Raw genomic sequence first — 15,196 nt, forward strand, 5'->3', positions numbered from 1 at the left:
GCAAAAGGCACACCACAATAACGACGACCGGACACGTAAGACTCAAGTAGAAATAAGATCTTTATTCGTCAAAACCAAATATCACAATAACATAAACAACCAGCGGCCATGATATATGAGTCAACCCAGATAGGGGGCGCTAGACTGGCGCTAGACTCAGAGCCATATATAGAGAGAGTTACGACTTCGAATGGATTAGAAGCCATGTTTGTGTCCAACTATTCCTATGTAGCGTATGGAGTTGAGTCTTTTGTTTTGAAAATGTATAACGTTCAAAAGGCTTTAATTATCGAATTTAATATCAAAACAATCAATTTGATTAAAGGTTTTTGTTAAAATAATAAAAAAATTATAAAGTTACTGCGAACATGATTAAAAACAACAAAAATAGCAATTTCGGAACGGCTCTGGTTGTGCGCTCCATGCACGCTCTACGCGTGCGCGTTTAGTTTGTACAGCGATTCTCTATAGTAATGCATTGTTTTTACATTTTGTTGTTTAAAAATCATGTTCGCAGTAACTTTATGATTTCGTTATTATCTTAACAAAAACCTTTAAACAAATTGATTGTTTTGATATTAAATTCGATATTTAAAGCCTTGTGAATGTTATACATTTTTAAAGCAAATGACTCAACTCCATACGCTACATAGGCATAGTTGGACACAAACATGGCCGGTGTGCACACCACGTGACTTTCTAAAATCCGTGAACGCAATGACGTAACTCTCTCTATATATGGCTCTGGCTAGACTAGAGTAGGCCTAGCCTAGCTACAATATTCATTATGCCCTGCTATAAAGGTAGATGAGCTACTAAACTAATTACGTAATTCGTATAATAATAAGAATAATTGACAAGAAGGCCTAAAAGCGGCGGAAAACACCTATCCATTCTTGCATGGCAGTACGAAGGGCCTGCCTATGGTTGTACACATTGTGAATTGTCAACAGACACTGTGCTACAGACAGTGTACCGTGTGTTAAAAGTACAGCATTTATAGCAGACAGCAACGTGTAACTTGCTATAGTTTTACAGATAGCACCACCGATGGACAGTAGCAGAATCGGGTGCACTGGGAATCATTTGATAGTGTTGCTGTTATGCGCGATTTGAACGATTTGCGCAATTTGAAATAGCGCAAAAAATTCCTTGCGCAATTTGAAATTGCGCAAAGAATTCTTGCGCAATTTGAAATTGCGCAAGGATTTTCTTGCGCAGTATTAAATTGTGCAATCAACATGCGCAATTTGAAATTGCGCAAGAAAATCCTTGCGCAATTTCAAATTGCGCTGCACAATTTGTAACATTTTCAAATTGCGCAACAGAATGCGTGAACGTCGACGATTGGTTAACAATAATAATTTATTGGAAACTAATAACTCAAAATGAAACATAATAAATGCGAAGATAACATGTGTATAATACACAACATAAATGGCATACACAATTAAATAATATTATCACTCATTGTAACTTGAAATAAATCAAAATGAATGTAAAAATAACAAAAATTAAGGCAGTAATACACAACATAGTCTACCGCCACCACCATTTAGACTTGCTATATCAAAACATAGCCAGTAGTAGGCTAGAGTAGTATAGCCGCCCGCCGGGGAACACCACCGCTTTGTTTTCCTTTGTCGGGTCTTCGTTGGTATGCTAACAATAACAACATTTTCACTATTAAAATAAGGAAATGCGATATTATCTTTAATTTTTAATCATTCTTAGAAATTACTATAAAAATATGTGTGCATGATTTCACAATCTGTCCAAAAACCTTGCGCAATTTGCAGATTACTTGCGCAATTTAATACGTTGCTTGCGCAATTTGAAAGGGATGTTTCAATTCAAATTGCGCAAGGAATTCTTTGCGCAATTTTAAATTGCGCAAATCGTTCAAATCGCGCATAACATTGCCACATAGTACACATTTTAAGTAACAAAAAGGGGGATGATGAGAGTTCAAATATGTTGTTGTAATAACTACGCCAGTGGTGGTTTAAATCAGAATCGAGATAAAATGTGGCAATTAAAGCCTGGCCCAGACTAGGCCTAGTTAGGCTTTCCAATAAGTTTGAAATATCTGGTATTAAATGCAATGCTTTATGTGTTCTGTATCAAATCCTTCTACTTTTACATGTATATCAAAATGCTTATGTAAAGTTTCTGTGAAACCCGGTCTTGACGTAAGAATAACTGTGCTGTCTTCCAGGTCTTCTATTTTAAACATTTGAATATCTACTTCAGGTTGTAGCTCATCTAATCCATCTATCAGAATAACTAAATCTCTTTTGTGGTTTTCTATAAAGGTTTGTATGTGTGTTCTATTTTTAGAGAGACGTACCTTTCCTCAGCCTAACTCTGTAAACGATTGCATCTATCGTTTGATTTACCTTGATGTCTCTGACGTTTACAAGAAATAATATTTTACTAGCAAACGTAGCATCAGAATTGGTTGCCCAGTCATATGGGGATCCAGTCAAGTCGCTCCATCGCAAAGTCGCCCCATACAAAGTCGCCCAATACAAAGTCGCCCAATACAAAGTCGCCCCATCGCAAAGTCGCCCCGGCACAGTCGCCCCATCGCAAAGTCGCCCCATCGCAAAGTCGCCCCATCGCAAAGTCGCCCCAACGCAAAGTCGCCCCATCGCAAAGTCGCCCACGGTTTTATTTTGGTAGTTAGTAGTAGTACTATACGCTGTTTTAATCATATCGGTTGCGTTTGACATTGATCGCGTTGTTACTTTGGTCGCGCTAAATGTCGTATACATTAATGTTTATTCTATTATACACATAATTTGTGGTTTAATTTTTATTTTACAGGTTTTAATGGAGTGATGTGCTTTTTAAAAATCATTAAAAAAATAGTTCCTTGTTTGAAAGTTCTAAAAAGATTATCCCTGATTTATAGTTTCGAAAATTTTAATTTAATATGATTTTAAAATTAGTTACCAGAGCCACAATTACGAATCTTTCTTCTACCTACGCGTGGATACCAGCTCATTTTTTAGGATAATATAATAAATGTTTAATGTGTAGTAGGCCTTCGTATAGATTAGTTAAAACAATAACAGCGTTGTAAGACAATGAGTGTTATAGGCTACTTATTGATCATTTTGCATTTATTGACAAGTTATGTGTCTATTGTTATTTAATTTTATTATGACTTTTCAAAATGAAGAAATAAAAAATACTCAAAAAAAAAAAGGATTTCATCGCCGATATGATCGTTTTATACATGCAGGTATTTTAGCAAAATTAAAACGCTACATTTTGACCATGGAAAAACCATCGTAGAGTATCGTGTGCGTGTTTTTTTAAAAAGGGGAATCCCCGACGGTGGTCAGCAGAAAGACGTAGCAGCTGTGAGAAAACAGATACCAGAAGGCGCAGCTCCGATTGGTTTCAGATTGCGAGTCGCCTTTTATTCAACAGTACAGTGATCATTTTACTGAAGAAATTCTTTTCAACCCTTTTGGTTATAGAACATTCTAATTATCATGCCTAAAATATCCTCATATCGGGTGTTTATTTAATTTTAAATTAAACAAGACAGTGAAGAGGCACGGAATATAATACGTACACGGTACGTACACGGACGTACGACGAATACACACACGCACGCCGTCATCATTTACGACATAAGTGGTTATTTGATGCAATTTTATAATGGATATAATGATGGGATTGCCTTTCCAGGCTTATAATCAATGTTAATTGTAATACTAATAGTAAACTGAATGTTTATAAATAAATTGTTTTAGGTAATTTGTTGCATATAAAATAAAAGACACAGACGTAGCCTACGTTCCCTATCAAATATTTCACATTTAAATAATTATGTACTGTTAAATGACATTATGCCGAATAATACTATAATATAATCTTAAACTATGTTTACAAATTGTCAAGGCACACATCTTTCTCATCATAAACCTGTAAAATAAAAAAAAAATCAATTATTAATATAGCCCTAATAATAATAATAAATATTCATCGACCAAAGTAAAAATAATCTAGATCGTAACATCATTTTATCGCGAGCAAAATTAAACACGACCGATTTCAAACGCGACGCGACTGATATCATCGTGTGACCTGAGACTACATGGCGGGGCTTCCCATTTTATGCCTACACGTTCCGTGTTTTTTTTTGTATCATTGCGACATTTTACGCACTTGTAAACTATTTTAACGTTTTGGGGCGACTTTGCGATGGGGCGACTTTGTGTTGGGGCGACTTTGCAATGGGGCGACTTTGCGTTGGGGCGACTTTGCGTTGGGGCGACTTTGCGATGGGGCGACTGTGTCGGGGCGACTTTGTTTTGGGGCGACTTTGCGATGGGGCGACTGTGTAAGGGGCGACTTTGTATGGGGCGACTTTGCGATGGGGCGACTTGACTAGCATCCGTTATATGATATATATTGTAAGGTAAGTAAGGTTGTTTTACCAATTCCCCCATTTCCTGTAATTAATACTTTACACGGATCTCTGGACTTTATATTACTTAGTAACTCTTGAACTGTTGTGAGCTTGTTTCTTTCTTCTCTTGTGCTGGTATATAGTACTGGATCAGTAAACATCTGTGAAATATCATATATTTGCATGGTATCTGCTCTCCACGTCGGTGGTCTCAAAATCGGATCTTTGAGCTTAAATTTCTGTTCTGCTGTTACGTGGATTTTAAAAACAAATTGTGCTTGTATATAATTTAAAAAAATTTAGGAACCAATACCGGATGGTCCTATTCCAAATGAGACACAGAAGACGATATTATTAATGCAAATCCTGTCATTATAATAGCTTATCTTAAAACTATAAATACAACTTACCTTGTGGTAATATTAAATGCATTGACAATATGAAATAGGATACGATAAAGAAGATACCAGTATAGATCCTGTAGCCTAAAATTGAAGAAAAAAAAACAACCAATATATATTAATATAATATTATATTACATAGCCTGTGTAAATACGTGAACGTGATTGGTTGAAACTGCATCACATGACTACCGCTGCGAGGATCGTAAATCGTATATATCCCCGAGTACATTGATATTGACTGAGTAATTATCGCGTAATTATCGCGTCCCATATAAAATCCAGTAAATTCTCGAGTACGATGATATTGACTGTAATTTTCGAGTCGCAACATTCGCGTTTCAGCTAGCGCTTCGGGAAATATATATTCCCTCGAACAAAATATCATTCCCTCGGGGATGTCAAATCTTATATTTAACCTCTAAGCAGGCAATATCTGTATAATATTATATACTGTCAGTATATATACAATCTAATGATTTTACTTTCGTGCGATGTTTACAAAATATAATATTTTACTTGCAAACGTACTATAAGATATAATATATTGAAGCACTGTCTTACCAATTCCCTTTCTTACTGTTACTGACATATTACTTATACCCGATGCCTTTATTGGATCAGAAACTTTGCTTGCTGTTAACGTCGGTTCTGTCCCAGTGGGCACAGAACATAATTTCAACGTTGAATCAACGTTGAAATATAGTTGATTTGTTGAAATCATGTTGTCAGCGTATTTCAAACGTTGAATCAACGTTGAAATAACATTTTTTCCCTAACTATTTTTTTTACGTTTATTAATAAACATTGAATCAACGTTGAAATAACATTTTCTTTTCAATAAAATGTTTATGTTCATTTATCAATGTTAATCAAACGTTGAAATAACATTGTCTTTTTAACTAGTAATTTACGTTAATTTATAAATGTTGATTTAACGTTGAAATAACATCGTCTTACTAACAAATGTTTTACGTTAATTTATAAATGTTGATCCAACGTTGAAATAACATTGTATTTTTAACTAGAAATTTACGTTAATTTATCAATGTTGATCCAACGTTAAAATAACATTGTCCTTCTAACTAGTAATTTACGTTAATTTATCAATGTTGATTTAACGTTGATATAACATTGTCTTTCTAACTAGTAATTTACGTTAATTTATCAATGTTGATCCAACGTTGAAATAACATTGTATTTTTAACTAGTAATTTATGTTAATTTATCAATGTTGATCCAACGTTGAAATAACATTGTCTTTCTAACTAGTAATTTACGTTAATTTATCAATGTTGATCCAACGTTGAAATAACGTTGTATTTTTAACTAGAAATTTACGTTAATTTATCAATGTTGATCCAACGTTGAAATAACATTGTCTTTCTAACTAGTAATTTACGTTAATTTATCAATGTTGATCCAACGTTGAAATAACATTGTATTTTTAACTAGAAATTTACGTTTTATTATCAATGTTGATCCAACGTTGAAATAACATCGTCCTTCTAACTAGAAATTTACGTTTTATTATCAATGTTGATCCAACGTTGAAATAACATCGTCCTTCTAACTAGTCATTTACGTTTTATTATCAATGTTGATCCAACGTTGAAATAACATTGTCTTTCTAACTAGTAATTTAAGTTAATTTATCAATGTTGATCCAACGTTGAAATAACATTGTCTTTCTAACTAGTAATTTAAGTTAATTTATCAATGTTGATCCAACGTTAAAATCACATTGTATTTTTAACTAGAAATTTACATTAATTTATCAATGTTGATCCAATGTTGAAATAACATTGTATTTTTAACTAGAAAATTACGTTAATTTATCAATGTTGATCCAATGTTGAAATAAACATTGTATTTTTAACTAGAAAATTACGTTAATTTATCAATGTTGATCCAACGTTGAAATAACATTGTATTTTTAACAAGAAATTTACGTTAATTGATCAATGTTGATCCAACGTTAAAATAACATTGTATTTCTAACTAGTAATTTACGTTAATTTATCAATGTTGATCCAACGTTGAAATAACATTGTATTTTTAACTAGAAATTTACGTTAATTTATTAATGTTGATTCAACGTTGAAATAACATTGTCTTTCTAACTAGTAATTTACGTTAATTTATCAATGTTGATCCAACGTTGAAATAACATTGTATTTTTAACTAGTAATTTACGTTAATTTATCAATGTTGATACAACGTTGAAATAACATTGTCTTTATAACTAGAAATTTACGTTAATTTATCAATGTTGATCCAACGTTGAAATAACATTGTCTTTATAACTAGAAATTTACGTTAATTTATCAATGTTGATCCAACGTTGAAATAACATTGTATTTTTAACAAGAAATTTACGTTAATTTATCAATGTTGATCCAACGTTGAAATAACATTGTATTTTTAACTAGTAATTTACGTTAACTTATCAATGTTGATCCAACGTTGAAATAACATTGTATTTTTAACAAGAAATTTACGTTAATTTATCAATGTTGATCCAACGTTTAAATAACACTGTATTTTTAACTAGTAATTTACGTTAATTTATCAATGTTGATCCAACGTTGAAATAACATTGTCTTTCTAACTAGTAATTTACGTTAATTTATCAATGTTGATCCAACGTTGAAATAACATTGTATTTCTATATAGAAATTTACGTTAATTTTATCAATGTTTATCCAACGTTGAAATAACATTGTATTTTTAACAAGAAATTTACGTTAATTTATCAATGTTGATCCAACGTTGAAATAACATTGTATTTTTAACTAGTAATTTGCGTTAATTTATCAATGTTGATCCAACGTTGAAATAACATTGTATTTTTAACTAGTAATTTACGTTAATTTATCAATGTTGATCCAACGTTGAAATAACATTGTATTTTTAACTAGAAATTTACGTTAATTTATTAATGTTGATCCAACGTTGAAATAACATTGTCTTTCTAACTAGTAATTTACGTTAATTTATCAATGTTGATCCAACGTTGAAATAACATTGTATTTTTAACTAGAAATTTACGTTATTTTATCAATGTTGATCCAACGTTGAAATAACATTGTCTTTCTAACTAGTAATTTGCGTTAATTTATCAATGTTGATCCAACGTTGAAATAACATTGTATTTTTAACTAGTAATTTACGTTAATTTATCAATGTTGATCCAACGTTGAAATAACATTGTATTTTTAACTAGAAATTTACGTTAATTTTATTAATGTTGATCCAACGTTAAAATAACATTGTATTTTAAACTAGAAATTTACGTTAATTTATCAATGTTGATCCAACGTTGAAATAACATTGTCTTTCTAACTAGTAATTTACGTTAATTTATCAATGTTGATCCAACGTTGAAATAACATTGTCTTTCTAACTAGTAATTTACGTTAATTTATCAATGTTGATCCAACGTTGAAATACTAACATTGTATTTTTAACTAGAAATTTACGTTATTTTATCAATGTTGATCCAACGTTGAAATAACATTGTCTTTCTAACTAGTAATTTACGTTAATTTATCAATGTTGATCCAACGTTGAAATAACATTGTATTTCTAACTAGTAATTTTTTTCAAACAATTATTATGTTTGTTTTTCAATGTTATTCCAACGTTATTTTAACGTTGAAATCCAGTTGTCATTTTCAAATGAAATTGAAATTATGTTGTTTTTTCAAACTATTCAAATTATTATTTTTGTTTTTCAATGTTAATTAAACATTAAATAAAGTTAAATTCTATTTAATACTTTGGTTAAAATGACATGTTTTTAACGTTAATATTAAATAATATGTGTTTAAGTATACGTTGCCATTGATGTTTCAACGTTAAATTAACATTAGATTTCAGTTGGCGTTTTTTTTATCATCCTTTATTGTAAAACAATAAATGTATGATGTAGCTTGATTATTGGTTATTTAGGAATTTTAGATTGGCAAATATTATTGTCTCTGTATAATACAAAAATGTTCTAGCTAGAAGTTGTGTTGAAAATCGAATGATCCTTTCATGCAAGATCAAATTTCATAAGATACGAGCTTGTCATTGGTTAGTTTCGTTTTGATCAAATTTTGAAACTGGTGTCAGTAATTTCAGTTACTTCGACGTAGGCTAGGCCTGGTGTGTAGAAAAAAAGGCTCATCATTGAAATTGTCAAATAAGTATGTTTTCAGGTAGGAAAACAATCTTTTTTATTTGTAATCTACTAATTTATAAGCTTAGAGCTTGACTATTTTACCCTTATCAACAGCTAGCCTCTAGTCTAGTAGGCCACACATGCATAGCTAGGGCTAGGCTATAGGACTAGGCCTAGGCCTAGGCCTAGAGGTAGGCTAGTAGGCTAGGCAGGCTGCCAAACTGCTGATGAACTGAATTCACTCACTAGGCCTAGTGGAAGCATTTAGTATCATGCCTGTCAAGGGCAAACATTTGCCTTGCCAAGGATAACTACAGTTCTGTACTTATTATGGTTATAAAATGGTATGTATTAGGCCTTAGTTCTCAATTCAGAATTCTTTCTTTATTTATCCAAAAGTATACATACATATAACATTATATTATTAGTTGGCCTAGTTAGCTTATTGCTAGGCTGTCTACAGTAGCTGCTAATGCTATTATTAGTATTAATAGTATACAAACACATGCTAGCCTAGGACGGCTATTTGTTTAAACTCACTCGCTTTCTTTATTTCAGATTGTAGGCCTAGCTAAGGCCCTTAGGCCTATGCCTAGCTAGAGTACAAAATAATGAAGTACATACATCTATGTGAATCAAACGAGAAAAATCTAATGGATGATCAATATTTTTATATACAAAAGGTTGGTATTTATAGTTCTTAACTTTAATATTGAATAATTAATACAGTGTTGCAATATTATTTACATAAATTGAATTGATTGCATATTTTATGTGTAAGTGTGAAATGATGTTCTGAATTGAATTTTTGTTTATGTACAGTATGATTTTTGAACAATGTGTTAAAGATATAATTGAACTGAACAATTTTTTTTTTAAATTTTGTTGAATATGCCGTCACTATAGAGTTGTTCACTTTGACCAAAAATTAGATTTTAAAAAATGCATTTGTACCTGAAAAATTTAAACAAACAATTGGTTTTTGGTTAAATATACTGTTTATTTTGTATTTTTGTTAAGTGAAATCTTTATTGTTTTTGTTTATTTTCTACGGCAAGTGAATATCTTTGTTAAAATTGCAAAATGGCAAGGTATTCAAAGTATGATTGTATTAATCTTCATTGTTCATGTTTTTTGGGGACAATAAATCTTTCAATTAAAGATGTATTGTCCCTTGAAACACAAAAAAATGAAGGTCAAAATATTCTAAATTTAAATTGGCCATATAAAAAACTTTGACTGGAAGTCAAAGTTATTTTTTTAACAGAAAACGTCTGAATTTCAGTTAAATGGTTTTTTTTTTCGACAAATTTTTGGTGATAGTTAATAACTATTATGATACTTCAAAATGACCCACCTTTTTTCGAAATCTTTTATTTTTTATTTTTTTGGAATTAGTCAAAGGGACAATACATCTTTAATTTTTTACTGTATTATTTTTGTTTAAAACTACAGTAACTTGATTGAATTTGTTTCAGGTTTGGAAAAATGATATTGCCACACTTTTGGAAAGCATAGAACAATGTCAACACAGGAATCGAGGCAACTGTTTATTGACTAATCGGAACAATGCAATTACAGTATTGTGTTATTGCCATTTCATTTGGACTTCTGCAACATTAGCACAAGGCACCTGTGACGTGTGTTGTATTTATTGTGTTTTACTGTAATCAGCCAATATTTATAGTTATTCAATCATGTTAGTTGGCAAACATATTACAAACTGGTTATTAGTATATTTTTTATACTTAACTTTGGTACCTGAGAACTGTCAGTGAGGATGTACATTATTTGATTGTTGCTTGGATTTTGCCTGATGATTTGATAACACCTGATTAAATGTTATTTTATGTTTTTATAGAAATTAAAGATTAGTAAGATATACAGTATTTATAAAATGTCTCTATTGATGGATTCTGCGACGTAACAGTGTACTTTACTACCAACTACTTTAAAACCGTTGATTCAAATTGGATATAGTAATTCAACAAATCAATTACCATTGAAAATATGCCAGATTTCAGCTTGATTTATTTTGGTTGTGTTACTATAAGCTGTTCTTCTATTAACTAAACCATTGCTATGTTAAATTATTGTTGATAATTTCTATGTTGAATCAACGGTAAAAATGTGTTTACACTAAATCAATGTTGATCTGTATACGTTGATTAAACGTTATTTTTTCTACAGTTTTTCAGCGTTATTTCAACGTTTGCGGATAATGTTGAATTAACTTTAATATTTCAACATTGAATCAACGTTGATAATTTCAACGTTAAATCTATGTTGAAATTTACGTTGATGCAAATTTTCATTTCAACTTAATTATTACGTTGTTTCAACGTAATAATTTCAACATTGAATCAACATTGATAATTTCAACGTAGACATTTTGACGTTGTTTCAACGTTGATAATCTATGTTGAATCAACGTTGACATTTTTGTTGAGGCAAACTTCATTTTCAACCATTTTTTAAACGTTATTTCAACGTTACTTATTTTAACGTTGTTTCAACGTTGATAATTTCTATGTTGATTCAACGTTGACATTTACGTTGAGGCAAACTTTCATTTTCAACCATTTTTTCAACGTTATTTCAACGTTACCTATTTTAACGTTGTTTCAACGTTGATAATTTCTATGTTAATTCAACGTTAACATTTACGTTGAGGCAAACTTTCATTTTCAACCATTTTTTCAACGTTATTTCAACGCTACCTATTTTAACGTTGTTTCAACGTTGATAATTTCTATGTTGATTCAACGTTGACATTTAAGTTGAGGCAAACTTTCATTTTCAACCATTTTTTCAACGTTATTTCAACGTTACTTATTTTAACGTTGTTTCAACGTTGATAATTTCTATGTTGATTCAACGTTGACATTTACGTTGAGGCAAACTTTCATTTTCAACCAGTTTTTCAACGTTATTTCAATGTTACCTATTTTAACGTTGTTTCAACGTTGATAATTTCTATGTAGATTCAACGTTGACATTTACGTTGAGGCAAACTTTCATTTTCAACCACTTTTTCAACGTTATTTCAACGTTTGCAGATAACGTTGAATTAACGTTAATTCAACCAATTTTTGCCCACTGGGGTATTTTGGAATAATCTCATCTGAAAACAAGATAGCAATTCGTCAATGCGATAAAAACGTAATACGAAACAAAACGACATACAAAAAAAGAAATAAAATGTAGGTTGCTCTAAATACGACATATCGATTTGTCTGGCAATAAACTAAATGTATAAAGATTGATATGGTTAAGTACACCGGTGCCTTATAAACACTAAGATTCTGTTGAAATTGAAAATGAAGGTAATAATATAGTACTTACTGTTATCAATACATTTTATAGCATTTATTAAATTGTTGAGTTTATTTAATTTTAACATCTTAATGAAATTAATCATGTTTTCTTCCGAGAGATACTTGTTACGTTCAAGATCCATAATCAAACTCCAGCTACCAGTTTCGTCATATGGTGTATACATGGTTTCTTCATAGACCTTACTTATCGTTGCTGTATCACTAGGTGACATATTATTGCCAAGCCTCATTACCTTCTGTCTGTATTTACTAAATGCCAAAACTCTTCCGTCTGTTGTTTGTCGTAACATTGCTAATTCGGGTACTCTTTTTATTCGCTCCCAAACGTCATCTTGTCTTGTTATAGTTATGGTATCATATATAAGAGTGGGATTCGTGTCATTTAGTCCTTTATAAATATACAACAAATCTAACAATTCCATCATTATCGAGGCGTTCTCTGGCTTTGATTTATCTGGTATCAAATCTTCGTACAAAACTTTAATCACCTTGATTAAGCATTGTTGGTCAAACCAAACAGCCACAGTAGTTTTCAACAGCTGGAATTGACTGTATGTTAAGGCACCGCTGGTTATGGCTAAGAAAATGAAATTAAACGCATTGCATGATGAGAAATGGAATATTAATACTATACTACAGATATTATCAAAAAGGGACTTGTTTTAAATGTGTACTAATAATAGTTATTATAATCTATTTAATATAATGTAATAGAAACTTAAATAAAGAACGCGAACTATTTAATGTAGGAGGTTTCCTAGACTTCAGTTTGTATATTCGTCGTTCGTCGTCATCATAATTTTTATTATCATTATTATTATTTTAGAAAATACTACAGTACATTTCTGTTGATAATGTTAGATGTTTGAGGGAAGTTTTTTTCGATTAAATTTGTTATGGATTTTTCAGACCGAGGAGAAATCAAAATATTTTGTTATATAATTTGTATAGATAGAAGAATAAAATACATACCATTAGGCCTATCAAGTAGAATGTCTTTTTCATTTTGTCCGAGGCAGTCTGCAAACTTTCGTATTTTGTCTGGTTCATCTGCGAGCTGTTTTTCAATCTCCATATGAAGCACTACATCCCAAATATGTGTGTAGTTAAAGTGGCCTATTCCGTAGGAAGCAATAATAAGTCGCAATTCACCTCGATCAACTTGTCTCATGGCTTTATACAGTTGCTTACGATAAGATGACAACTTTGGTCCATCCAGTGTATTCTGAACCTCATTGTCATTCATGTACCTTCTAACGAGATCTTTAGCCTTCTTCACTCCACAGAGTTCCGTAATCTCTAATAGTAAGTTAATACTAGTAGGTGTGATGTAACTCTTTTCTTTGAGTTTATTGAATAAATCGTGGGCTTTAACATCTGGATTTGTAGTGTCACACACATTTAGGTGATCAAACAAGATACATCTTAACTGAGGGTAATTGTTCCCGTTAAAGCATGTACTTAGTTTTGCTTTCAAGGTATTAAACCTTTCTTCCATTGTAGAATCTGCCATTTATATTGTTGTATTCTTGGATTTATGAGTGTAAGTAATAACTTATATTATCTTATGACAGAAACATCAACAACACTCTAAAGAAAAAAACATAGGATTCTATTAGATTATTTTTTTTTCATTATAAAGTTTAAAACACAGGTAGACACCACCTTTACAAAACGACCTTATTTGTTTGAAATATGTATAAAAAACATTATTAAAGATTAACCATTGTTATTACAACAGTATTAGGTTACCCTCATTTTTCAATTGTAAGCTATGGGAAATAATTATTAATGATCTTCGTTCATGATGACACAGGACATTCAGGAATTAACTATTTCGTATGCTACTCCAGTTTATAAGGATCAGGCCTACCTGTTGCTGTTTCTTATGATGAAAATGATGATATTCTTATTAAAAAATCTGTTGAGTTTAATAACAAAAGACTAGTTCTAAAATGGTTGCTGTACACTGGAACCGTAACATCTCAGGGTTGATATTCAAGCCTCAGTTCTCTACTTGTTCTTTTCCTATAGAAACGTCGGAAATGGTAAGTCTTCTGGTGTTCAATCAGAAGAGACCCGTTTGCAACAAAACTGAATTGAACCTGGTAGACCCTACTTTATTAATGCACTTGTGCTAAATACATTGTGTAGGGAATATAATTATACTGTAGTACCGACAACCATAGATGAGGTTATGATTATTAACTTGAATTATTCTATTTCATTAAATTCAATAGAATATGCTTGGAACAAAAATCAGGGAAAGAAAGAAGAATAACATAGAAAAAAAAAAAAAAAAAAAGATCCTGACAATAACAAAGGGTTATCCGCCAAGTGCGGATAACCAAATAGCTGATTGTTAAAATTAGACAGAAAGCGCCACACAATTGCAATAGGTTTGGTGAAAAGTGACATTGTCTGATGTATAACGTTGGAAGGCAATAACCAATATTAATTTTTTTTTAACTTTCCGGTTACTGTGAAGGATTATAATACAGATATGAAAGGCTGAATAGATGTTGATCGTAAATATTGATTTTAAATACATTATATTTGTATACATTATCACCCCATATTTATGATCAAAATAATAACAAGAGAGGAGTATGTGAACTTGATACCCATTTTCATAGTCTTTCTGATTTAAAGAATCAAAATTATGGGGCTATAACATCTTATAATCAACAACAATTGAAAAAGCAAAGGAAATTAAACATCATGTTGGCGTTCCATAGATACACTTTTCTGATAAATGCTATAGATAAAAGAGGGGCTATGATGATAATCTGAATTATTAGTTTAGTGACTATCGTACATACCATATCAACTGATTGTCAGCGGAGCTAGAAGTATTGTA

General features: G+C 31.1%; 1 long non-coding RNA gene across 1 annotated transcript; it reads left to right on the plus strand.

Annotated features, from left to right (window-relative positions):
- Positions 1–9,622: 9,622 nt before the first annotated feature.
- On the plus strand, positions 9,623–10,887 carry LOC144850263 (uncharacterized). The gene is made up of 2 exons (XR_013614062.1): positions 9,623–9,681; positions 10,477–10,887. It is a non-coding gene; the product is annotated as an uncharacterized LOC144850263 (long non-coding RNA).
- The last annotated feature ends 4,309 nt before the right edge of the window (positions 10,888–15,196 follow it).

This window comes from Antedon bifida, chromosome 8 (assembly GCF_963402885.1).
Source record: "Antedon bifida chromosome 8, ecAntBifi1.1, whole genome shotgun sequence".
Lineage (NCBI taxonomy): Eukaryota > Metazoa > Echinodermata > Crinoidea > Comatulida > Antedonidae > Antedon > Antedon bifida.